This window comes from Galleria mellonella, unplaced genomic scaffold (assembly GCF_026898425.1).
Source record: "Galleria mellonella isolate WM207_F2 unplaced genomic scaffold, CSIRO_AGI_GalMel_v1 utg78, whole genome shotgun sequence".
Taxonomy (NCBI): domain Eukaryota; kingdom Metazoa; phylum Arthropoda; class Insecta; order Lepidoptera; family Pyralidae; genus Galleria; species Galleria mellonella.
In genome coordinates, this window is record NW_026442151.1 from 7,319,046 (window position 1) to 7,346,746 (window position 27,701).

General features: G+C 35.7%; 1 protein-coding gene across 4 annotated transcripts in view; it reads right to left on the reverse strand.

Moving 5' to 3' along the window:
• Positions 1–27,701, reverse strand: part of LOC113517317 (mediator of RNA polymerase II transcription subunit 13) — a 98,841-nt gene that overhangs the window by 70,228 nt on the left and 912 nt on the right. The gene's annotated exons all lie outside the window — the stretch shown is intronic.

Sequence of the window (27,701 nt, forward strand, 5' to 3'; positions counted from 1 at the left end):
GTTTGAGAAACTGCGAAAATTGTTGCATTTGCATTTGTTTTCGAAATTAAAAATAATTAGATTTTACTTGCACCAGACACTAATGAAAGTGTATCCGACGAAATTTAGAATAATAATTAAGGTTTTGGGCCACAAAAAAGAACCGAAGGAAATTGTAGCAAAACCAGTTATTTTGATTTAAAACTAAAGCACAGAACAGAATTTGAATAAATTTCTATAAGATCAGTTTGTAAGTATATCTTTTAAGATAAAAAAAAAGACTTCTTACATAAAATAACAATACACCAAATTTAAAAACTTATTCATTTCGAAGTAGTTTGAAAATAGACGTATGTTTGTTCGCGCTCAATTCTGCCTGTCCCGTAATATTACTGGCGTGATATAAATTAATTTGAATTTAAAATTAGTATGCCAATAGTTGACTAATAAACTTTTTTTTATACAACTTTTATAGAATGGCAAACAAGCTGACGGCCCACCTTATGGAAAGTGGTAACCGTCGCTTATAGACATGAGCAGTACCATAGACATAACAGAGTATACTGTTTCGCCCATGATACCCCCCATGCGTTACCATTCCTGAGGACTCAGATGTTATTCCTCCGTACCCTGTAAATTCACTCCATATCCCACCCTTCAAACCGAAACACAGCCATGCAAACACAACTGCTTCACGGTAGAAACACGAATGGGACAGAGGTACCCAAGCAATCGACTTTTGTACAAAGTCTCCCTCTGGTAAACTGATTCAATATCGCAGTTTACAATAACATAACTTTAAAAAGTATTGCAATAAAACGAGTAATAAAAATGAAAACATATTAAAAGATGCATACATTTCCAAAGGCCGATCAGTAGTGGGCGTTCAGCTACTTAAATAGAACTAATAAAAGTTCAATGGACTTGATTCCGCGAGGTTACCATGTGCAGCGCGCGAGGGGCGACCGTCCACACCACACCTGGCAGACGACGGCTCGACCCGACCTCACATCGAAGGGGACGATATAATTACATACAAACAAGTTTTGTGTTAAAGGAACCCTCCTTTGGGCGTAATGGTTTTAATATCTGATAAGAGCTCTCATATCTAAAACAATGTGTAGTTCACAGTCGAACCGCAATTTGATGTAAATTAAGTTAATGGGTGAATAGGTTCTATTGAAGTTGTTGAAAGAATGCAGTATATACAGTTACATAGTCCTTTTTTAGGGTTCCGTACCTTCAAAGGAAAAAACTAAACCCTTGTAGGACTTTTTTTAGGAATGTGTGAGAACATTATTTTAAAATTAATATTATATACTCAGGTCCGCAATCTTTTAAAGTAGTGAAAAAATCACGCTTCTAAATCGACGCAATCCAAAGATACGGTCGTTTATGTTCCATTTATATCGCATATTTAGACATTCGCAAAGGGAGTCAAAACCTATAGGGTAATAACCTATAGTGTAATAAACTTCTCGTTGACCCAGAATCATGAAATTTGGCAAGAAGCAATGTCATGTAGCACAAGTAAAGGAAAAAATCCTAAAACTGTAAATTTGTAGTCATATTACAAAAGATGTTTTTTAACTTGTCGATTTTGTACGGAACCCTCGTTGCGCGAGTCCGACTCGCATTTGACCGGCTTTTTTATTAGACACTACAATATCCGGTTGGGCAGCCAATGGCAAAAACAAGCCAAATGAGCCTGACCACACTAACCCGAAGCGTACTGAGACCTTTAATGAATGTAGTAAATATAAAACATTCCGACAACTTTCTGAACTTTTCATAAATATTTTTAAACATTCGCTAGTTTGAAACAGTGCAAGTAAAGTTTATTTTTAGTATGCAGTTACAACAAAGCAATGTTTAGGTCGTTGTATGTATTTATTATATATTGGCAATGTGGTCCCAGCATAGAATAGGCCATCCCTTCCTTTCTCGTGAGTGTCTAAGAGCCGACTAAGGAAGGACGAGGGATGGGCAGCAGCGTCTCTCTAAAAAGGTCTCTAAAGCCTGACTGCGGTTACTAACCAGCCTGCCAAGTGTGGCAACTAATGGTAAAACCCCCCAAGTGGAAGGCTTATATTTAGCAATAGACACTTAAAGGCTGATGTGATAATGATATATACTTGAGAAGCCCTTGTACATATTCAAACCAAACCTAAAAATTGACACATTCAGTACAAACATATACAAAGAAAATACAGCATAAAACATGCATACAAAACTTTAAACCAATAGAAATAGATAGGGGGGAAGGGATTGTTAGTAACGGGGAGATTAGTCCCCATCGCTATCAATATACCTTATCAGGTCGACCTCCACGCGGTTCCCCCTGGAAGCCATCGTGACTAATTTATCGTTGAATTCGTCACGATGGGCCCCACTAGGGTATACCGATAGCGCAGGAGGGGTTACCATTCCATTATCATCCATCAAAAAAAAATTTAATCGATATATTCATGAATAAATATGATAATACTAATTACAGTTGTACAACAAAACATTTAACTGTTTCCATGTAAGCGATTGTGTGATTTTGGACAGCTTTCGCATCCACAAAGTACTTAATTTACTTTCCTTCTCAAACAAATCACTACTATGTTGCTATCGCTGGTTGATGTAAAGAATGCGCCATGTTTGTTGGTGTGAATGTGAGTTCGGTAGACGGGCCCGGCCGCTTTCTATCGCGCCCGATGCGCCCGCGCACGCCTGCTTCACTTTCTATTGTATGACGTGATGGACTGCCATTTTTTTTTTATACATTAACGCATCTTTTTCAATACCATGATAATATTATATTTACTATATAAACAATAATTGTACCAAAGTCCTATCAGTTCAAACTACAATCGATATTCTACTAAAATTCTAAAAGTTCCTTTTCATCTTTGCAAGCGTTTGGGCATTTATTGACGACGAATCACGCTTTAACGGTTGAATGAATTACTTTGATACACAGAAGGTTCGTCCTTGGATCATCTTGGATTAAAATATAAGATATTTTTTTATTTAAATTTACGTGAACAGTCTCGGGATATGGATAGTTTTATAAAAATTGCTAAAGACGTCGCTAAATTAATACAAGGTTGGTCTATTTAGCGCCATATTATATTATTATGTACATATATAGGATCATATCTAAACTAACTAAATAAACTAATCCATAGTAATATTATAAATGTGAAATTTAGTTTGTATGTTTGTTATTCTATAACGCCTTAACGTCTTTATCAATCACTATAAAATTTGGTATAAGCATGCTATTTGGGACGGAGAAGGATATAGGTTTATTTTCATCTCGGTCACGCGGACGAAGTCATGAGTAAAAGTTAGTGTGAAGTGTATAATAGTAACTTTTATTTTCAAAACTAGTTTATTTGACAATTCACTACAAAAACATAAATGCTCCAAATCATGAAATATTTAAAAAATATATTACAACGAACCGAAATCATTAATCCAAAAACCAGTACAAAATTTCATTTAATTTAGTTTTTGATGATCTATAACATAATATATTTTTGATTTTAATAATAGAGATAGGTTTGGGAAACGACATTGCAAAATGAACTTTAATTTCCAGTGATTAGGTTCTACATGAACACATTCTCCGGAAAGGCCGGTTATAAAGCCCACAAAAATTGTACGGTCATTTGAATTTAAAATATGAAACGAGCGACGAGCTGGCGAACATACCCGGCGATAACACCCGGATGAAGCCTGGCGAAAGCCGGGCCTTTTCTGGAATAATCCGGCTGTAACCGGTTCTAAAGAGGAGTTACGTCACTTAAACACAAGCTATTGAAAAGCTGGCAGTCAAATGAGGCCAGAAATTTTTAATGGAATGGTTTTTGTAATATATCATGATAATATTGTCAACAAAATCAGAAGCAATCATCTGATAAGATACTTATGACATAAACTATTTGTAGTTTTTACTCTAAACTAAAAAATAATTTATGTACAGTGTATATAAATATTGTTAAAAAATCTATATTTCATATAAATTTATATAAGTTGTATAAAAATACATCTACAGTACATTCTCATTGAAAGATAGGAGATAATATTGACACAACTTTAATTACATAAATAGAACTACAATCATTCATTGTGTTACAAGTATTTTTAAACGATAACTGGCCATAACAGATGTACTCTACTCCCGTTTGGCTTATCACGGCCACTTCACTGATCTGGTGCACAAATGAAAATGCGCGAGCGCATCACAAGCGTTGATGTCTTTTGAATGGCTGTACACGGACCCGACTCGATTGTAAGTTTGAAATGTCTAAAACATAGCATAGAATTTGTTCTATTCAAATCTGTTAAACCAACTTTGAAATAGACGCAAAAACGGACAACTTCCGTGTAATAAAAGCAATTACAGTTGCCCGTAAACAATAATAACCCCGTAAAGAGATCATAACCGAGAACGGAAAAAACTGCATGTCCAAAAAAGTCGAGCACCGCTAGTCGAGGAAACGAGACGGGTATATTGAGGTGGAGCGGGACGGCGGCAACCGCGAAAGTGAGAGGAGGCGAGCACGGAGCGGCAACGTAGCACGTTACGTTACTTACTAGCGGGGTAAACAATCGAGGATGATGTGACGGTGAGCTGCGCGTGCGACCGCCCCCGGCGCAGTGGCCGTGCACTTCGCTACTGCATTTTTGACGTGTGACGTCAATAGGTGAGATTTAGGGGGTAAGAAGCTATAAATAATTATTGCACGAGCGTTTCATGAAGGATATTACAAGTAGTTTCAAACAAAACTGGCAGTTATATTTAGTTTTAGTTTGTATGTAAACAAAGTAGAGATTGCACTGTTATAAAACGCAGCGACCTTTATTGGGTTTACTCAACCGTAATCCAATTAAACGGTGCAGATTTTATATTCAAACCGTACCTACAACGGTAAGCGCAGAATCGTCTATTTTTTGGATTGAATAGTATTAAATACGTGGACCAGAAAACGATTAGTTTGGAGTATGAGTAGGTTTCGGAGATCACGTCAACCGCATGGGTATAGATCACGTTATCCATGAGATCTTTATCCAGAAATGTCGGTCCATTGATAATCACGTTATCAATGGACCGACATTTCTGGGTAAAGACACGGAGACAAAAAGTGGTAAAACGACACAGCTAGATTTTACTTCCGGAAATGGAGAAGACCTTTGCTCAGCACTAAAAAGCTTGACAGTATACAGATAAATCTCCTTATCGTATTAGACAAAACCTATAAGGGATTTATTATTGAAATGATCGGCCAGGTGCAGGTAATATATCCTGATTCTCTTGATTTCCTTGGACGTTTTCCAAGTTTATATGTAAATAATGGTGGTAGTGCTAAGAATTATGGTATTCTTTTTTCATTGCACATAAGGTTTGAAAGAAAATGGGACAGTGCGTGATAGAAGCGCTACGTATACAGTCCGCTGACTTCCGCCATTGTCATCAATATGTAATTCATGTATGACATTATGTTACATACGCACAACGGTATGTCGCCTCCTATACCTGTTGCCACGGCCATTTTGTTGCGCCGTAAGAACATAAACCAGTTAGGCGACAGAGGAAAATGCCATTATTGGAAGAAACTAACGAAGGCCTCCTCAAAAACCTATCGCAATTGAATTTATACACGAACGATGTGTATGACGTAAGAATACTTAATTGAGTTACTTAAATGACAATGTGCCCGGGGAAAAAAGAGAAAATGACTAACTTTACAAAACTTGTGAGTGAAGAAACTTTGTTACGATTTCTTATACAATGGAATTAGGCACTAGGAATTTTTGGAAATATCACGAGAGCGTTAAGTTCGCATGGGACAAACTGCGAAATTCAATAGTTCTGATCTTCTGTAGATTTCCACTGTTGTAAACATGTTAGTGTACTTTTCTAACTGTACTATTTTTAGTTCTGAACTTCGGCGTGGATTGTGGGCGACCGATTGTTACGACAGTACAGCAACCATCACCGTTATCGGCGTTGCTTAATGCAATGGCCCTGATTCACCGCACATGTTTTTAACTGTCAAAGAAAGATCTACGATGAGTGAAGCCGTTTGGTCAAGTCGATCTCTCTTTACATTAACACGATTACGTACATGTTGAAATTTTAATTGCCAAAAGATAGGGACGATAGCGATTGGATACTACATCGTGTAGTTCGTAGACATTTTACGTGACGCCATTTTTACGCGCAAGCTTATCAAGTCAAGAGTTTAATTATTAAGACATAACTTTTGAATTCACATTACATTGACCGGATGAATACATTGCAATATTCCGCTACGCACCGTATGTACCTACTTCAAACGTAAAAACATGCTGGCATTAAACTACCACACACTGGAGTGGGTGGCGGCAAACGACTAGTTATATCGTCTATTCTTTCATCTAAACTGTTTACAATCAGGCAGAGCGAGACGGCGGATCAACCAAACTCGTTATACTCGTAAGTACGCACGAACGGGAGTTACTTGTGTTGTGATGATAAAATGATTACCTCTGACCTCAGGGATACAGATTAAACGGCTGTGACATCAAACCGACACGGTCGACATAATAAGTCGGAGTACTCTGGTTCGAGTGAAGCGTTCGTGACATCTTGACATATTATGGAAAATACCTAAGGTAGCGAGCTGTAGTAACTCAAGGGCTAGTTCACTAGAAAATAAACATTTTAAGAGTATAGTTTATTGTTAATAATATAGTAAAAATTATTTTTGAACAATTTTCTAAAAATAAACAGTATTAAATTATACAATATTACGTATAAGACAAGTATGGCAGACGTTTCATAGGAATTTAGTTATAGCTGTGTGGAATATCCAGCCGTACCGCCGGTTAAATTCAAGCGTATTGGAATATTAGGGCATTTGGCACCTAGACGTAGTGACAGCAAACGCAAAATACCAGGAAGTGATCGACGGATGCTGAAGAATCCTAATAATGTTATTTAGAAAAACATTCTGGATTTTACTTTTACGATAGTAAATAATACTCTAGTGGGATGCGGAGTGAATTCTCTGTACTAAACAAGTATCGAAGTAATGTGTAAAATTGAGGAGTAGTAAATAGCTATGAATGACAGTGTTGTCATTTATTGCCATTCATGTCATTAACTTCATTAGCATCATAACCATTTTTCATTACATATATAAAACATTTTTAATTTATTTATTACAGTTAATTATCGATATAAACATGTTTCAAACGATTTGCAATTAATACAACGTTCGTTACTTGAAATTATATTCAAAGAAATTCTACAGTTAGCCTGGAATTAAATGCGACGACATTAACGACAACTAGTTACTAGTAAAGAAACATGGCAGTAGGAAAAACGTAGTTTAGAAACAAGATTTACATTCTTGCGTGGCCACAATACTGGTTTCTTGTCAAGGGCAAGGACAACAGTTCATGTGGAGTAGTCTTCATAAATAAACAATATTTATGTCGATCACGGCTTAGTACCTACACTGAGATCTATTTTGGTAGCTTCTCCTATTATTATGTTAGGTATTGTATCGAAAAATAAAATTTATAGAAGGATAAACACATTGCAGTGAGATAATTAAACTTTATTATGGTAACCAGAACCCAACGGAAAGGTTAGAATTTTTAAGCGACTTAATTTACAGTGTTACGAGATATTTTCGTTAATTCTGAATAATATTTTTGGATCAAATTTACCTCTGTACTGATCCCCATCGTGTATAATGTGTTTTTGAAACATCTCCGTCCATTAATTCATTTTATTCGTCTATAAAACAATGAGGTAATTCGTAATTTTTTTTTGTTACGATTTTTTGCGACACAAAATTTATGTTTTAAAATTTCATTATAATCTATCGTCTATTGTCCACTGCTGAACTCCTGAACTAAAAAATACCATCCTCAGACGATCAGCATTTTACTTAAACAAAGCGATTTCACTTCCCCAACTAATAGTGCAGTAAAACCTTTAGAAAGATCAATATCAACGCAAACAATAAGCGTAATTATTATATATTTACTATGATTTGTCATAATTGTCTTATGTCAACCGCGTATACGTTGACTTAGCATCCCACTGACCTAGAGATAATGCCACTCGCAGGGAATATATCGTAATGTTGTCATACAAGTACATTGCATAATATATAACAAGTGATAGAAATTGAATCATTATAAATTTGCTAAATCATATTACACGCTATTGCACAATTTAAATATCTTTCTATTAAGTTCAATTTAATCTACATTTTATAATAAATAGTAACTATTTCCCGCGGTTTTATTCATATGCATCAGTATATGATGTACTAGCTTTTACTTGCGACTTCGTTCGCGTGACCAGGATATATTTACTGAACGAGATAAGAAGTAGCTCCATCCCATACTGTACGCGTATACCAAATATCATAGTATATTATGTATACTATTAGTAAGGATGTGTTAAATTATATATTTATTTATTTACTCTTTATTGCGTCGCTTAAGATATATATATATATATATATATATATATATATATATATATATATATATATATATATTAAGCGATATATATATATTACATTATAGATATGTATATTACACATATGAAATACAAAAGGTCACCACTGCTTTTCATTCCAAGGGCGTCGTGATTAGGGGAGTAAAAACCAATACATCAGTACAAACAAATCACGAAATAAAACCCTGTACTTATGAATGAATGAAACGAACGAGTGAATTTTATTTATTAAATATTAGTGATTGCCAGTTTTTTTTTTTTTTTCATTTAAGAGTTTCCTCTTGTCGATGCAACTAATTCATGCATCTTCCTCCAGCCAGCTCTATCCCAGGTCATATCCTTTATCCTGATTACCAGTAGCAGATCTTACAAGCCGATTGACCAGCGCGTAATTGTCAGATATGTGGGCATCGGTGGCAGGTGATGGCACGTCAATGAGTTATTATGAAGAGATAACACATTGTGAAAGTTATCTTAGGGGGGGTCACTCTTAGTATTATAGTACCAGTACGACTTTACATCGGATACATGGTAAATACATGTATTGTTATGCGTGAAGCGATGCTAGCGGCACGCGCTAGCGGCCGCGGAACAACCAAGCAAACCGAACTGAGCATTGCTTGCATACAATCCTATTAATATCATAAATGCGAAAGTTTGTAACGATGTATAAATGTTTGGTGCTCTTTCACACAAAAACTACTGAATGGATGTGAATGAAATTCAGTACACGTGTAACTTATAAGAAATATGATTTTTCATAAATAAGGTAAATGTTTTGAAGAACGTAATTGTTTAAAATCACTACATAGTATAAAACAAAGTCGCTGTCTGTCCGTCCCTATGTATGCTTAAATCTTTAAAACTATACAACGGATTTTGAAGCGGTTTTTTAATAGATAGAGTGATTCAAGAGGAAGGTTTATATGTATAATAAATGCATAATATTGTAGAGAAATACTGATAAATTTAGATGTTTCTAATGTGATGTCGTAAATAAACACATTTTTTGTGCTTACATTTGCAAACGCTGGCTGAACCCCATGAGATAAATCAAAATAATGTACTACAGTATTGTACTCCTTAAAAAGGTCAACAAAAAAGTCCGCGATGGTATATGTCTATCTCTTAAGGATAGCACACAATAACAATTTTTTATCCTTCACATTTTTACGTGAAAAAAAAAAAATGCTTATTTACGAAGTGATTTTAAGCAATACAGCACAAATTTTATCCAATTAAGCACCTTAAATACATTGTCCATTTAATATAGATCAATATGGCCCTTTACAGCATGTAATTTAAATGAATATTTCCGAAGATATTACAGATTTTAAATGCAGGTACATAGCGGGCGAGTCGCTAGTAAATTATAAATAAGAAGTTAAGAGTAGGCATGGGTAATATCGATATCGCTCCGTTATCTGTATATTGGGTTTCTCTGAACATTCATTGCAAAAAAAAGGTCATTACCCATTTCGATATCGCCCATAGCGGTCAGATATCTATATTAACTCGATCATAACATATACATATTGTAATAAATTAATTTATTATGGTTATGTTTAACATTAAGTAAGACTATAGACAAATAATATTAAAAGCAAACAATATCAATCTTTTCTCAATTTTACTACGACTTAACAATAAACAAAGGAGTACATATGCATGTTTGTGTCGAATACATGGTAGTGTGTGTAATGCTTTTTTTATAGATTTAATGCATTTTTTATGGATAATTTTATAAAAATATTAGCATTCTGCACTCCTTCTCTATACAAACTATAAGTGTGTCAAATATCATACTCCTCCGTCCGCACAATTTTCGTAAAAAGGGGTACAAAGTTTTTGCTTCACGTATTAATGTATCTATAATAATTTCAGCCGGGTTCTTTTTTTCGATACTATATATGAAATAATTGATATTTAATACGTCCATTATTGAGCAAATATATAGATATTGTAACTATAATATACAGGGGGGAAAGGGATTGTTAGTAATGGAGACTGAGAATCCTATTGCTAGCAATATACCCAACCAGGTCGACTTCCTCGCGGTTCCCCTGGAAACTATCATGCTTAATTCCTGATGAATTCATCATGATTGGCTAACTGGCCTGTTTTCATTCTCATCTATCACCCTTCACTGGTGCTCCGCCAGCGTATCCCGTTAGCGCAGACGGGGTTACCATACCATTTTCACTCATCAAAAAAAAAAAACTATAATATACAAATGTTATACTATATATTAGTCACCCCTAGATAATAGGCATTCTGTCTACTTTTGCCGTTATATTTAACGTAACAGACTACACACGTCCAATTGTCCACATTCCGGCAAACGTATTGGAATGTGATGTGGCAGACGGTGGGGCTAATTTAGCATGGATTGGGCCGACACGTGAATTAGGTGTGGTTTACCGGTATTTACTGTGCTCTGTGTTGTCATAGGACTGTTGATCGGAAATTTAAACAGACTTTTAATATAATCAGACGCCACCACGTACGACAAAAGCGACCTAACCTATAAATCTATGTTATTTTTTTATGTATTTTTTATAACTATATTTTTTATTATTTGTGTGCTGCAAATAGTAGACATAAATTATCTATTTATATATCATGACAAGTCCTGATATTAGAGGGTTCTGTCCTCACACACTAGTATAAACAATTTGACCAGATTTCAATTTATATCATAGATTTTGCTATATGAATATACCAAATGTATAGAATAACACACAAGCATATGGTCCGCCGGATCTTAAGCTAAGCAGGCAGCTATCTAAATATACAATGATTTGTAACACCAGAGAAATCATCTACACATTGTCAACTCTTAAAGGTCTTGGAGTTGAAGATCAGTTGAGACTTTGTTCGTATAAAGTCTCTATTTGATATCAGAAAGGTCTTCTCTAATCATTGATTTCACAAACACAACTGATTAACGGCAGAAACATGAATGGGACAGAAATACCCAAATTAAATTCAGTTCAGTCAAAGTTAAATTCGTGGGCCCGCGAGCCCCATCTTAGATCACATCATCACTTTCCATCAGACGAGGTCATGATCAACAGGAACCCTTAAATAGTAAAAAAAAAAATTTGGCCCTCTGGTGAGTTTGAAAACAATTATCTCTGAAGTAGTTAAAAAATACACTATTCTAGCATAATGTATCCAAATACGAAAATTATGCTATTTCTAAATAACATTTAAAGATTAGACATGATAAATAGTACTATAATTTACTATTATCGTAAATTTTATTGCAAATTGCTCCTTTATGGATTTTAAACGACGTTGGAGCAAAAATGAGTCCAATCTACATAGTTGTCTCTGTATTTAAACGGCAGACGATCAGAGAAATTGCTTTATATATAAAGAGACATAAATTAAGAACTATTGCAATAAAAGTACGTAGACGAGGAGCTACCCTTGGCGTACTTTATTATACATCAAATAAAAAACATATAGATAGATAGATAATTTATTAACACTAATAAAAAAAATAAATAAACAATAAAAAGAAAAAAAAAATCATTTTGCTGGTAATAGGATGATACATAGGATAATACAAGTACGAGTTTAATTCGTTCCGTAACCTTGCTGATATGTCAAATTGCTTGTATCTAAAAACAATTTTCCCTATTGAAATTTATTGAAATACCATTAATCCGTACTCCCAAAAAACCACCTCAGTTGTTTTTGTTAAGTGTTAGTCTGAGGTGGGAGACACTGTTAGACACCAACATCCACCCCGCATGTTGGGGTCGTGTGCAGCGGTGCAGCGTGCGATTCCTCGTATCTCAAATCTTGCTCTCATCTCAAAGCAAAATATCGCTCGCTCGACGGCTCGTATCTCAAAACATTCATATATCGAGGTACCACTGTATTATAAACGGTTAATAAGAAATTAATACAAAAAAAAAAAAAAAAAAATTAATCAAGTGGTCCAAATAATTACTACAGAACATTGGTCCACCCTGGACACGGGTATGGATGAGGCATGTAGATGTGCGTCTACGTTACGAAGTAACGGGACACGAGCGGCGGTCGACGACCCCGCGGCGCGACCTTACCGTCTAGAATTTTGAGGGTATGGCCTAGTTTTTAAATGGAACTCAATTCGCTATTGTAGGTGTCCGGGAGAGTTTGTTGCAACTTTCATTAGTTTCCCCTTCAACAGATATTTAATTCATTACATGATCGAAACAACTGTAATTTGTTTTTGCGTTCTAAAGCTTCGATATAATATAGAGTATAAACTAAAAAATGAAAACGAAACAAAAATTGCTACCGTTTACCATATACATACGTGGTGTAAACTGAACAAACTGCAGATAGGTACATTACCAATTAAAAAAAAAAACTTATTACTATTTAGTAAGAGCATTTATGCATTTAGGACATGAGATTACATTGTGAATGGATAGTACTTTAGATGCTGCGGCACAATGCAGCCTCCGGCTTAATAGTCGCGAGCTTTTGTGCATACAAAGCACTGGGAGACAGTCGGGAAGCGAGGGAACCGCACACTCAACGGGATGCAATCAATGTTGATACACGATACAACAAACGATAGTGAAAGACTTCACTGAAGTATCAAAATCCATTTCGAATCAATACTGTACTGTTCTGTTCGAAATGAAACAAAAAAGAATTGAGCAACCGCTCCGTACTAGAATCTTCCAAGGCTGCTCGATAGAGAAATTACTATTCTATCACTGTCTCGCGTTAATGCAAATCATAACGTTGTCTCACTCCCCCCAAGTACATCTCGAGGTTCGAATGGCTACAGCCTCTATGGTGACGGTGACACGAAAACAGCTTTGTGCACCATTTGGCAAGTAGCACGCGGTGAACAGTGGTACGCAAGATAATTTGTTTGGACGTACAAATTTGTGTTATAAATACATAAAATTGTTAACGAATAAGCACTGAAATGAGTGGAGAGATCTATAATGACCAATATTAATGTAATACAATAGAGGAATATGATCTACAATTTTATCAATGCGTTACACTAGATGAACAGCATGCAGCGTGTTACAACGTAAGGATAAAGCCAAATCGATCCTTGACGAAGTGCGTCACAATTCCAATTTGAAATTCAATCGCAGTCATAAGTTATTGCCGCCTAATATAATTTGAATAAACCGAACAATGCGTCTATATTAGGGTTGCCATCCCCAAATTTCAAAAAGAAGGATTTGAAGTTGGAATAACCAAAATAATTTGGTTTAGATGCAATAATTGAGTGGCAATAATTAAATAATATGTACTTAAAATAGGTTAAACGAAATTAAAATAATATTAATTATATTTTTTTTTATTTAAGAGTAATCAAATTTTTTTGCAAAATATTCGAAAATTATATGTGTGATAAATATTACTAAAATATTAATAAACATTTAGTTTCTAACAAATTCTTTGAACTTAGAGTTCCGTATCGTATAAAATCTAATATTATAAACATATTTGTTTTTAATATACTTCTCGATTCCAATTTCGCCCGTCCGTAACCTAAGAAAGACCGTCCATAATGCAAAAGTGGCGTGTGAATTTTAAAAATACATGACCTTATTAGAGAACGCTGTTAAAAATATATTCAAGACACTTCAAAGACCAGAACATGTCCTGGGAAAAGACGATTGGCAACCCTAATAGTCTAGATGGACCTGGCAGGTCGTAAAATGTTGGCCGGCAACATATTTATGACAATTAGTACGAGCGCAACGCACGAGACGGTCCGCGCAAACGAGTTCGCATATTCGCGGCTAACCAATGGAAGGCGACAAAGTGGGGGTGGTGGCAGTGAAAGCGTTTTAAATTGAATCGCATGCCCTCAGCCGGCCGAGTTTCCCAACTACCAGGCCCTTCAACAGTTGTACTGCCACCTTGCACAATAGATTTAATGACAACCGCATTGTGTCATCCTAAATGCATTCTTAAATCGAGGGAAATTGGTTGCAAATTGTATTGTTGTAAGTTATGTGAGCTACATTGATTTGTACGTCGCTTGCAAATGAGGTCGAAGATGTAAAAAGAGCCGTTTTGTAAACAACGTCGTTATGTAAGGTCTCCATTTCCAGAGTATCGTTGGCGCTGGAAATATTTGCAAGCGCCGGATACTTGAAACGAGTAAATTTTCAAGGGCAGTCCTCAGATGTACACCTGTACCATGAATTATTTATTTTAAATTGTATAGGAATTAAAATAAGAATGAAAATAAGACAACTACGGCATTCTTTGGTTGATTTGAAGAAGTTGTAAAGAAAGAACACGAGAGACGCAACCACTATTTACTTATATATGTAAATATCAAGATATAAAAATGATTTGTTATTAAATAAATATGGTATGAATTGAATAAGAGACACAAACAGTTTAGTTTAAATTTTCGATAAATTCTGTTTGAGTATTCCATTACAACTCGTTTTATATTATCATGCTATTAAAAATAAAATTGAGACATTAAAAAATATATCACTTCATCCCACCGACACAAGAGAGCAATTATTGATTTTGATAACCTTTGATAAAACAATATCAGAAGAGCACATAATTTTATGACAAAATATATCTACGGATCTAGATTTAATTATTTATTTATTAATCAAGGCATACTGACATTAAAAAATATTTTTAGATAACGTTAGGGCCGAGACATGTTATATGAAATATAGATATTAAATATATAGTTTCTTCAGGGGCGGCAACGAGTGCGTAATGCTCCTGGTATTGCAAGCGTTCATGGGCTGCGGTAACCTCTTGCCATCGGGGGAAAGGGATTGTTAGTGATGGAGACTGAGAATCCCATTGCTAGCAATATACCCAACCAGGTCGACCTTCTCCTCGCGGTTCCCCTTGGAAACTATCATGGTTAATTCCTGATGAATTCATCATGATGGGCTAACTGGCCTGTTTTCATTCTCATCTATCACCCTTCACTGGTGCTCCGCCAGCGTATCCCGTTAGCGCAGGCGGGGTTACCGTACCATTTTCACCCATCAAAAAAAAAAACTGCGGTTGCCATAGATCGACCTCTACACCTACGAAACCACTTTGATTAATACTTGTCGCATTCGTCACGATGGGCTAACTGACCTGTCTTTATGCTCACCTATCATCTCTCACTGGTGCCCTGCCAGCGTATACTGATAGCGCAGGCGTGGTTACCATTCCATTATCCATTAAAAATAAAAACTACGGTTGCCAATCCGCCTGCCAAGCGTGGCAGCTATTGGCAAAAAATCCCTTATGGCGGAGTTAAACGTTCAGTAATGGACATTCAACAGCTGATATGATGATAATGATCATCATGTATATTTAGATTTTTTATGTGTATGACTTTTTATATGTATGTATGTATGAGTTGTTAAAACGACTTTAAAAAAGGCGGAGGGAGTTACTTATTTTTTTTTTTTTGTGGCTTAACTATAAACTTATTAACTTACAAAGTTAACAATAAGTAACGACATTAATTTATTGCTTAAACATTGACCGAAAAATTCTTTCGCCTCGTGTGATTAAGGTCACTGCATTATTTATGTGTACATTATATATACACGATAAAATTGAAATTATTCAAGGGAAACTTGTTTTCCGTTAAATGCGGTTCCGAAATATAGTTAACATACACATATCATAAAACATATTTCATCAATTGCAGGCGTTCATAGGCTACAGTGACCGTTTACATCAGATCATCATCAGATCACTATGATCAGACGGGCTGTATGCTTGTTTGCCACCAACATTATCATATAAAACAAAGTCGCTTCCCGTTGTCTGCTCTATGTATGCTTAAATCTTTAAAACTACGCATCGGATTCTGATGCGATTTATTTAATAGAGTTTTTTTTTTATACAACTTAAAATGGCAAACAAGCTGACTGCCTTGCCTGATGGAATGTGGTAACCGTCGCCTATAGACACGAGCAGTACCATGGACATAACAGAGTATACTGTTTCGCCCATGATATCCCCCATGCGTTGCCATTTCTGAGGACTCAGGTGTTATTCCTCTGTACCCAGTAAATTCACGCCATATTCCACCCTTCAAACGGAAACACAGTCATGCAAACACAACTGCTTTACGGTTGAAACATGAATAGGACAAAGGTAGCTAAGAGAATTCAAGAGGAACGTTTATATGTATAGTAAAGAAACACTGATAATTTTAGAGATTTCTAATGTGATTAGATGTGTAGCGACCCACCCGTGCGAAGCCGGGGCGGATCGCTAGTAGTAGTATAAAAAAAAAATAAACGAATAACGAATCAAAAACATTTCAAATGGACGCTTTATTATAATCTGCACCACTGCATGACAATACGAAAGATTTTGAAAACGTGAGTCGCTACAATAAAATACTATTGCGGTTTTCGTTATGAAATCGAGCTGCAAATGTTGAAATGACCACATTTTTGTGACATAAGTCAAAAATGTGTCAATTCCATTCTTTCGTACATTTCTTCTAGTGGTATCGCATAGTAATATACTTTGTGTAGGTAAATAGAGTAATACGTATATATTTCAACGTCAAAAAACGGGGGGCGAAGAGGATTGTTAGTAATGGGTTTTGACAGCCCCATTGCTAGCAATATACCCTGTCAGATCGACCTTCACGAGGTTCTCCCTGGAAACCATCGCTGCTAATTCTTATTGAATTCGTCACGATGGGCTATCTGACCTGCTTTCAGCATATACCGATAGCGCAGGTGGGGTTACGATTCCATTATCACCCATTGAAAAAAACGTCAAAAAACTAGGGGAGATGGTTTGTTGGTAATGGGGATTAGTGGGTCCCATTGTTAACAATGTACCCCTGTCGGTCGACGTTATCGTAGTTGCAAAATTCCTGGTAAATTCGTCACGATGGGTAAACTGACCTGGCTTTATCTACGCCTATCTTTATTCACTTATACTCGGCCAGCGCATACCGATAGGGCAAACAGGGTAACCATTACATTTTCATCCCACTAAAAAAGTCACTGCATGTGCATTCCGCTGTTATCTTGACCCACATTTGGCGAACAGGGTCGCGGGCTCGGACCGCTGTCGCCAATTTAGCGGAAGACCTTAATTGCCACATAATTGATTTTACTATGAAATAAAGTATATACCGACTCTAAGCACAGTGCTATGACAATATTTAAGTCAAGCCCTATTTCCATTTGACACTAATCGAATCTTCTATTAACTATTATTAATTTATAAAAAACGACTAATACTCGACAACTCATAAACCTATTTTAGCTATTGAAGTGTTTTTTTTTTAACATCAGATTCTCAATTTGCAAGACAGTGACATAACAATACTAATAGGTAGGACATTTTATTTTTTATGAATAAAAGAATAAATCATTAAAGTAACGCAGGATCACACTTTGCGAAAATGGGGAACAGCTATTTTCAATAGCGGACAGATGAGTTAGAATGATGATGATAAAATCAGTAAAACAAAAAACAACTTATTTATAAGCATCGACCACCATTACATCGATAGGAATCTTATATATGCATGCAAACAATGGGGTCGAACATGATTGAGTCAACTCAGGACTGTTCCTTATGGTGGGTCTCTATATTCAACAATGGATTACGTTAGATTGTAGTGTGAATGGACATTGGGGACTTTCAAGTATTACGTAACACAATCCCCCTCCCCTTCCTCCCCCCACCCTCCACGTCACGCAACACCCAAATGATCATTTTTACCTAGAAGTCACAACACTAACGAATACTGACAACGAAAACAAAATAAAAATGTTGTACAATACAGTCGAGAGATTCTCCGTAAAACATACGAAAAGGGTTGCCAAATTGGGAGATTTAAATCCCCTTATGTTTTTTATTTAAATAAAAAAAAAAGTTATTTGAACTCTCTCTAAAATGCGTTACTTGAATGCCTTTTATTTGAACGCTTCTTTTTTTAAGTCAGTTAAAAAGATGACGATGCAATATTCAATATACTTTTACAAGAGTTTTGTTTATTAGTTTACGCCTTTTAAGGAGTTATGGTATGAAACCGTACAATCGTATAGGTTAACTGATGGCCAAAAAACATGAATTTTAACAATCGTCAATATTAACATGGGCCAATAAAACATGGCCAATACTGTTTCCTGCGCGACGTACTCATCAAAACAGAACCTTGACCCAGAATGTGTCTCATAATAAAACAAGAGGAAAAGGACCGCGTAAGTTGTATATTTCACTCAGGGCTGGACACGAATGATCTCATCACGTCGCGAAACATTTTTGATTATTTTTGTATACGCGTCAGCACGGTTGTCAGGTTAGCCACTTTTTTTGGCTAAATCTGAGTAATTCTGGAAATATTTTAATAATATTATTATTTAGACAACTGTTATTACAGGCACATCGTTTTTATTATTGACATGAATAATAAAGTAAAATTATAAGAATAAGGAAATTCGGACGGAACCGGAAACTATGAGTAATATTTATAATTAAAATTACAAACATGTACCTATTTAATTTAAAAATGTACCAAATATTTGCACGCCTTCTCAAAGGCAGAATGCATAAGGGCAATGTTCAATACTCCTATCTAGTATTCACCTACATTCCTGCAAAATATAAATTAATGTCATTTCTGTCAAATTTTCGACTCGTCATCTAATATAAAGTCTAAATAATTTTCTTACAATTTCTATTTAATTAAACATTTCTGTACTTACTCAATTTAGTTTTATTTTTCCGTGTAAGATATTTATAAAGAATAATACTAGGTCGAATAAGCATTCTTGTTGTTGATGATTTTGCATGATTCTATGTTACATTTTTCGTTTAGCAACTATTAGAATTATTGCAATATTGCAATTTAGCCGCTTTTGGCACAGTTCAGCTACTCAGCCCGTTCGTTGTCGAGGTGGCAACAGTGTGCTGCACTCTAGTAAACAAATAATACTCGTTTGCATTACGAGAACTCGATACTTATAGGTTTGTTTATGACAAAGTTGCCTCGTATCCGAACAAGGCCGACGGCGAGAAAGAAATGCGAGCGGCGACAAAAAGTTCACAGATTTTAGAAAGTGAAACGCACAAGTCTGTAACTTAACTAGGTTATAAACTTCGTTTACAGAGCACTGTCTGTTAGATAAAGTAGGCGAAGGACGTTAGGTTCGCTCAAGGGCTGGGGCGACTGCTTGAGGAATAATACAAGTACATTCGGCTCCATAAAAACATATCGACCTCAAACGTATAAACGTAGATTTCGCTTCGTAGGAAGCGGTTTTTTTACCAACTTGCAACCAAAAAACGTCAGAGAATTAATATAGTACTAACATAATAGTAAACAGATTGCAAAAAAAAATTATTATTTTTTTTAATTAAAGACGTATTGTTTGAGAACCTATATAATTTAGAAGTCGCTAAAAAACAAGACCAAGTAGGTACTAGTATATAGCGAATAGAATAAATTGCGGATTTTGGTAATTAAACGCTAAATATTCTAAAATGATTGTCAGTGTACCGTTAAAACAGCACATTAGATATTATTAAACATATAATACCACAAATCATTAGGCAATTTACAGTGTTTGTAATTAAACGGATCATTGTATTATATAATTATTTGCTAATAATAATTCCTAACAAATGTAATAATTGGGTACCAACTCACTATCTAAACGATAAGTACAATAGCGTTTTTTTTTTCTATAGAATCGAGTTTCGATAACAAATAAACAGACAAAATTAATCGAGAACATTATTGCTTATTATAAACACGTTTTCAACATACGTTCACATTCGCTTAAGACGATGTTTTTAAACAACTTCTAAAATTCACAATTTTTTTTGTGTTACGTATTGATATTGCGAGATTTTCATCATTACTAAACTAATTTTGATAATGCTTTTTTACAATCGATAGAGTTTATACTCGTGTTGGTCTCATAATGACTTTATTGAGGAAAACATCTGATTACTAGATTAGATTGGATTCCTATTTGCTCTTCTATTACAGTTCATTGTTTTATACAGTAATATTTTACGTATTAATTGTAGTTTTCTTTTTCTTTTTTAATTTTATATTCTTTATATACACACACACACACACACACATATATATATATATATATATATATATATATATATATATATATATATATATATATATATATATATATATATATATATATATATGTATAGATAAATATTTTTTGTGTTGTTTCTTTATTATAATTCTTAATATATGATTTTTTTTTAACCTCTGTTTAACCTCGCATATTTCTGTGAAATATAGTTACTTTCTTTCTTTCTTTTAATTTATATGAATATATCAAGTATTGCTTTAATTTTCCTCTATTTAATAATACACCGCCTACTTATTTAATGATTAGCCTAATAGTTGACTAGTAGAGAACACAGTCTGATGTTAAATCCGCTAAATGTACACACAATTTTATTATGTAGTTTAAATAAATAAATAAATAACTTAATCATCATTTGAAACAATACTTAATTTACTTCCTTGGCGTTGTATACGATAATTAATTTAGCCAATCTTTTAAATATTATCGATTTGATTAATTCGAGATAAAAAAACAGGTATGTATGTATACGTCACTAAATATATAGTATATTTCCGTGGCTACGTAATTTTTTTAATAGTAATTCTTTGTTTATAATTTCAAGGCTTTTATCTACATCCATAATACCGTCACAGCCAATTACAGGCTGTCCTATTGGCCATTACACGATAAAAACAGCAAACTAGTTTGTACATAAACAATCGAAGTGGTAGTTGATAACGTTACCGCAAATGTTACCGCTATCAGGAGTGATAGCGATATTCACGGACCGCTTACATTGTTATGATCTTGTATATTACCAGAGGGAGACTTTGTACAAAAGTCGATTGCTTGGGTACCTCTGTCCCATTCGTGTTTCAACCGTAAAACAGTTGTGTTTGCATGGCTGTGTTTCGGTTTGAAGGGTGGGATATGGCGTGAATTTACTGCGTACAGAGGAATAACACCCGAGTCCTCAGGAATGGCAACGCATAGGGGATATCAAGGGCGAAACAGTATACTCTGTTATGTCCATGGTACTGCTCATGTCTATAGGCGACGGTTACCACTTTCCATCAGGTGGGCCGTCAGCTTGTTTGCCATTCTAAGTTGTATAAAAACAATATAAGTCTAGTTTACGTTTGTGACATAGAATGAGTTCTCATAACAAATTATTGATTTATCCGTAAGAGGAAACAAGACACGGGTCACGTGCGCTTGAGGCTGGAACGCGAGAACGTGTCACATATGTAGCACTCAGTAATTCGCATTCGTGATCTTTTCAATCGGCACGAATGCGTTTCAATCTCTTGATATACAACTAATCGAGGAGTGTTGAGTAATCGTAAATTCATTTCATTATTACATCATTAAATTTCAATATATAAAAATTTCGTTTCACAATAAACGTTGACGTTAATCTCCCACTATAATCATCAACATAATATCAGTCTTTAACCGTCCATTGTTGAACATAAGCCTCCCCCTTGGGGGGTTTTGCTAACAGTAACCGCTTGGCAAGCGGATTGGCAACCGCAGTTAGTCTTTAGAGATGTTTTAAGAAAAACGCTGGTGCCCATCTCTCGCCGTCCCTAAGTCGCATCTTACGACACCCATTAAAAAAAAGGTGGCAAATTCTATGGCGAGACAACACGGCCATATCTCCCATTTGCATATAATCTTCCATATAGCGCAATAAATTTTGTATATGTGTCTCGTATCCCATAAATTGTGAGGTAGGATAATTTTTATGTTGGTAAGAAAAAACTCGGTAGGTGGCGATAGTGGACAAAATAATGTCTACAGAGTCAGCTAATTTATACTATCATAAAGGGAAAAGATTTGACTATTTGTATGTAAAGGATAAACTTAAAGACTCAGTAGTCTTTTAACAATTCAGTGAATTATTTTTAAAAATTCTTTCACCCCTTGAACTATATCAGCTACTAATATACTATTTTCTAAAATTCTATCTTGCATGCAGCAATTGAGTATCAAAAACGTTTCCAAAAAATATGTAATTTAAAAAAGAAAAATCTTTGAATCGCATGAAGTTAGTGAGAACTAAATAATATTAAATACGGTTTGAGAACAGTAGTCGGTCACAGTGACCGATAGCGGCGTTGTCACACCGTGTGACAACGATAGGTTATCATAACGACCCCCCGCTATATTTCTGCCATCCATAATCAAGTTTGTAGATTTTGTTATACGGATATAATACTCATACGATCCGTTAGTCTTAGCATGATTATTTTTATGTAAACTGTCACTGTAGCCTATGGACGCCTGTAATTTAGAATGGCAAACAAGCTGACGGCCCACCTGATGGAAAGTGGTAACCGTCGCCTATAGACATGAACAGTACCGTGAACATAACAGAGTATACTGTTTCGCCCATGATACCCCCCATGCGTTGCCATTCCTGAGGACTCAGGTGTTATTCGTCTGTACCCTGTAAATTCACACCATATCCCTATATCAAACCGAAACACAGCCATACAAACACAATCTTCAGAAACACGAATTGTGATTACAGCGATAATGTACTATATTAAATTATAATTTATACATAACATTTACACATAGAAGTTTCGTCTCCAAAACATGAATCTTCGCTACGTATAGCGGAGATTTATCTATCACCTGTACATGACTATATCTTTAGTACATTATCGCTGTAATCACAAGTGATTGTGAAGATATTGCACATAAGTTAAACCGGTAGTTATTATATTAAAATATAATTATTAAGTTCATAAATGTTTTCATTAAATTACGAGAATTCTCCAAAAAGTAATATTAACTTTTCAAAGATATTGTTAAAATGTTCTGCAAGTGTATAGGTAGTAAAAATAAAAATATTGTACGCGAGGAGCTCTGAGGGCCTACCATGAAATGTTTTACAAAATTTTTGAGCCACACAAGACAAAAGTTTAATATTAAAATTACATAATACAATACATACAATTTAAAAATTTAAATATTTATCTTTTTATTGAACTTTGACTTGATTTATGACGAACTTAAGCTCCATATACTGGGCCGATTTTGGTATGAACAAAAACATTAAATTTGATTCAGAAAATTCGGAATTTCATTTCATTGTAGGCCCCCTGGTATAGCAGGCTATTGTAACCGTTTATCAAGCCGGTCGTGTGTGAGGGAGACTTTGTACAAAAGTCGATTGCTTGGGTACCTCTGTCCCATTCGTGTTTCAACCGTAAAACAGTTGTGTTTGCATGGCTGTGTTTCGGTTTGAAGGGTGGGATATGGCGTGAATTTACTGCGTACAGAGGAATAACACCTGAGTCTTCAGGAATGGCAACAGTAATGGGCGAAACAGTACTCTAACTCTGTTATGTCCATGGTACTGCTCATGTCTATAGACGACGATTACCACTTTCCATCAGGTGGGCCGTCAGCTTGTTTGACATTCTAAGTTATATAAAAAAAAAAAGTCTAAACCGTTTATCAAAATGTGCTTGTTTGTCACTGTCGTGGTATAAAATGACTAAAACAAGTCGTCAGTTTGTCTGGCAATCGTTATAATGTTAAGACGATTTGATCTATTTCATATTTAATAATCACTAAAGTGGTCGTCAACAGGCGCGATAGTTTCTATACGAAGCTCCACACACAAACATTTCATTTTCATATCGCTTAACATCGTGGAAATTATCAATTGTCCTTGTTACTTATTTACATGAGAATGATAAAAACACGCTACCTACTGACTGTATGTTAGAAAAATGTAAATAAACGACAAAAAATGTATGTAATTCAATCTTCACGCTAGTGCAATTCCTCGAAAATTAGGACTCAACCGCAGCTCAATATAGTTCAAATAAACAATTGAACTTAGTAAGGGATGTAATCGCAAAGACGCGATTTAACTCTAATTATAAACGCGATAAGTTCTAAAATCGGCTGTACTTTTGGAGTGTGTAATACGCTAATCATTCGTCGATTTTGAGCTTAATTTTGATTGTTTGCAATCGACGGGATTATCTCCGGTCACTTAGATTGACCCCTTTACTCATAACAACTAATAAAGATGGACACAATCTTTCACAAAAAAAAAAAAAAAAATTGTTACAAAAGTAGTTATTTTGATTGACTATTGAACCGACTTTGATAAAATTTCTAAGAGACCAATCTGTAAGTATATCGATTCAGATAAAAAAAAATTACAAAACGGTTTAGAACTGACGAAGTTATTATGCAACAAACATTAAAAAAAAAAACCTAATTTGGAATCTCCTTTTTGAAGTCGACTGAAAACTCCTATAAACCTATTTTAACTAGGTATTACACTTTCTTTCAAATTGCGAATTTAATGCGAAAAAAAGGAACAAAACAGTTCTAGGTTTGACGTTTTTATAAATAAGGGGAGTAAGACTTCCATCGATTTTGGATGGAACGACTTCTCAACTATGAGCGGTTTGTTTTTATGGGAATCGAGCCCCTGGCCACGCCCTCGCGGACCCATGGCCCGCAATGATTGGCTAAGCTCCGCAATACGACGGCTACTCGGTTTTTATTTTGTTACATTTTGTCGCTATGGGTATGCCTTTCGGGCAATATAACAGTTGGCGTATTGCTCCACTTTCAACTACCTGTTGCTTATGTAACTTTATGTTGGCTGCACTGCATTTTATTTATGACATATATTGTCTGACACTGAACACTCAAGAGGCTGCAGAACCGGCTTGCGTGTATGAATATATACAGAGGAATAGATAGAGAGTCTGAAGATAGTAGAGGATAGAAGTCTGTAACCAGAGGGAAACTATGTACGAAAGTCGTTTGCTTAGGTACGTCTATCCATTCGTGTTTCTACCGTAAAGCAGTTATGTTTGCATGGCTGTTTCAATTCGAAGGGTGGGATATGGTAGTGAATTTACAGGGTGTAGAGGAATAACATCTGAGTCCTCAGGAATGACGACGCATGGGGGGTATCATGGGTGAAACAGTATACTCTGTTATGTCCATGGTACTTGCTCCTGTCTATAGGCGACGGTTGCAACTTTCCATCAGATGCGCCGTCAGCTTGTTTGCCAATCTATGTTGCATAAAAAAAGCTGCATCGGCCTTGAATCCTTGAATAGGGTAAAGTGAGATTGTCTTTCGCTCTTAGGTCGATGCTTTCACTTCACTACTTTGGTTTTACGTAAAATAAATAAATTTTCTCTTATTTTAAAAAATCAACGTTCATTGCAAATACTGGAAATGGTTTTTTGGATTCAGCTTTTTGGCGCCCTTTGCCACCTGGCGCGTAGAGCGACCGCTCCTCTCGCTTTACCCCAGGACCGGTGCTGTTTGTAAGGACCTTTTAGATTTTACTCATTGATCTACTTCTGAATAAGAAACCTAATTTAATCATAAATTGACTAGATAACAGTGAATTTCATTCAGGGTTTTTAAAAGGAGAATATTTGCACATGGCTTACTCTGTCTATCTCTGACTTCCTCAAACAAGAATCTTGGTTTAATCATAGATTAAGTGGACAAATATTTTAATTGTACAGACATTCATTGAAGCGAACAGATTCGTCAACATGGGACATTAAGGTGAGTTTAGAAAGCGCATTCTTTAAAGTATCAAATAGTAAGCCTATTAAGTAACACATTGGATTACGTTTTCACTTTTAACCACGTAGTACCTACTTTTACGTCAATTTACATTTTGTTTCCCTAACATATTATTCATTAATGTTCTTTGAAAAAGATATATTTAGGTTTTTTCAGGGTTGGCAACACGCACGTGTACACCCCTAGTATTGCAAACGTCCATAGGCTGGTTTAAATTTGAGATTACCAATATAATAAATAATCACAAGAGAAAATAAATCTTATTTATTGCATATAATACAAATAAAATCATTTAATAATTTCACAATCGTTTCAGCAAACTATAAACATTTCCCACGGCGCGGAACGGAATAGATATTAGATAAGAAAAACATTTTTCCGTGCCTTTCTCGCTATATGCTGTACTAAGGACTCATAACGGGAAGGAAATGAGCACATTCAGTGCAAAATTGAAGTCGTGCTCTGTATGCATAGAGGGCGATAAGGGCGGAGGCCGCGGGTCGTCGGATACCATGAATAAGTTAACGACGAATTTCGACAGTCAATGGACAATGTCTTCAGAAGAGAATACATATGAAGGATGCCATTTCTCACGACCTTGGAATGGTGTAAGGGTATAATGCACTATCTCGTTTTCCGTTGCGGTTACGAGTTCGATTCCTACACAATAGTAACGCTCATGAATATCGCTTTGTATTGTTCCGGTTGTATTTACATAAAAATATATTTAAGTCCATCAGTTGTCTAGTACTTATACCAGCTTTGCGTAGTTCGAACGCTGTATAATACGTTTAGTGTTATTTTGTTTCGTCATTTATTTAAATAGAACCATCATTCTAGTAATCGACGTTGTGATCATTCTAGAATCCGATAGTAAGTACACGAGACAAAGACGTATGAATAGCTAGTTAATCGCGGCGCACAATTAGGGTCTATGCGGAGGCCCGCTTATGGGAAAGTTACAATCATTACGACCATTCATAAACGGTTGAATGAGCGCAAGACGCCTGCGCAGCCGGCGAGCGGCGAAGTGCGCGCGCGCCGACCCCGCGACATCTGCGGTGTCAGCGGCATACCTCACAAACGAGGGTCAAAGAAATTAGAGAACGATCCATACTCAAATATCTTACTTCAATATTTAAATTCGACCTTCGAGACTCGGACAAGGACCGTGATCCAAATTTTGTACTAGCTACTCATAATATTTAGTTAGTGGACGAACGTATCGAAAACGTACTCGTCAGTGCGATCGCAGCGGCGGCGGGTGTATTGAACCCGCGCAGTGACAACCTAGTAGCACTCGATGCGTCACCACTCACTACACGGGCGGTGCGATTGAAAAATTCCACACGACAAAAGCCGCGATGTCCGCAAACGACGCATAAATAATTAGACAATAAACAGGCAGGGCAAGAAATCGGTAATTTGTATCGCGGCGAGATAGGCGGAGCGCAGAGGGAGACGGGTGCAAGCAGGCGCGCGCCGCCGCGGCGCGGAGATGTGGCAACGCGTCAGGTGGAAGTGGCGCCGTGCTGTTCTCGGTCTCGCCGAGGACGACCGACCGT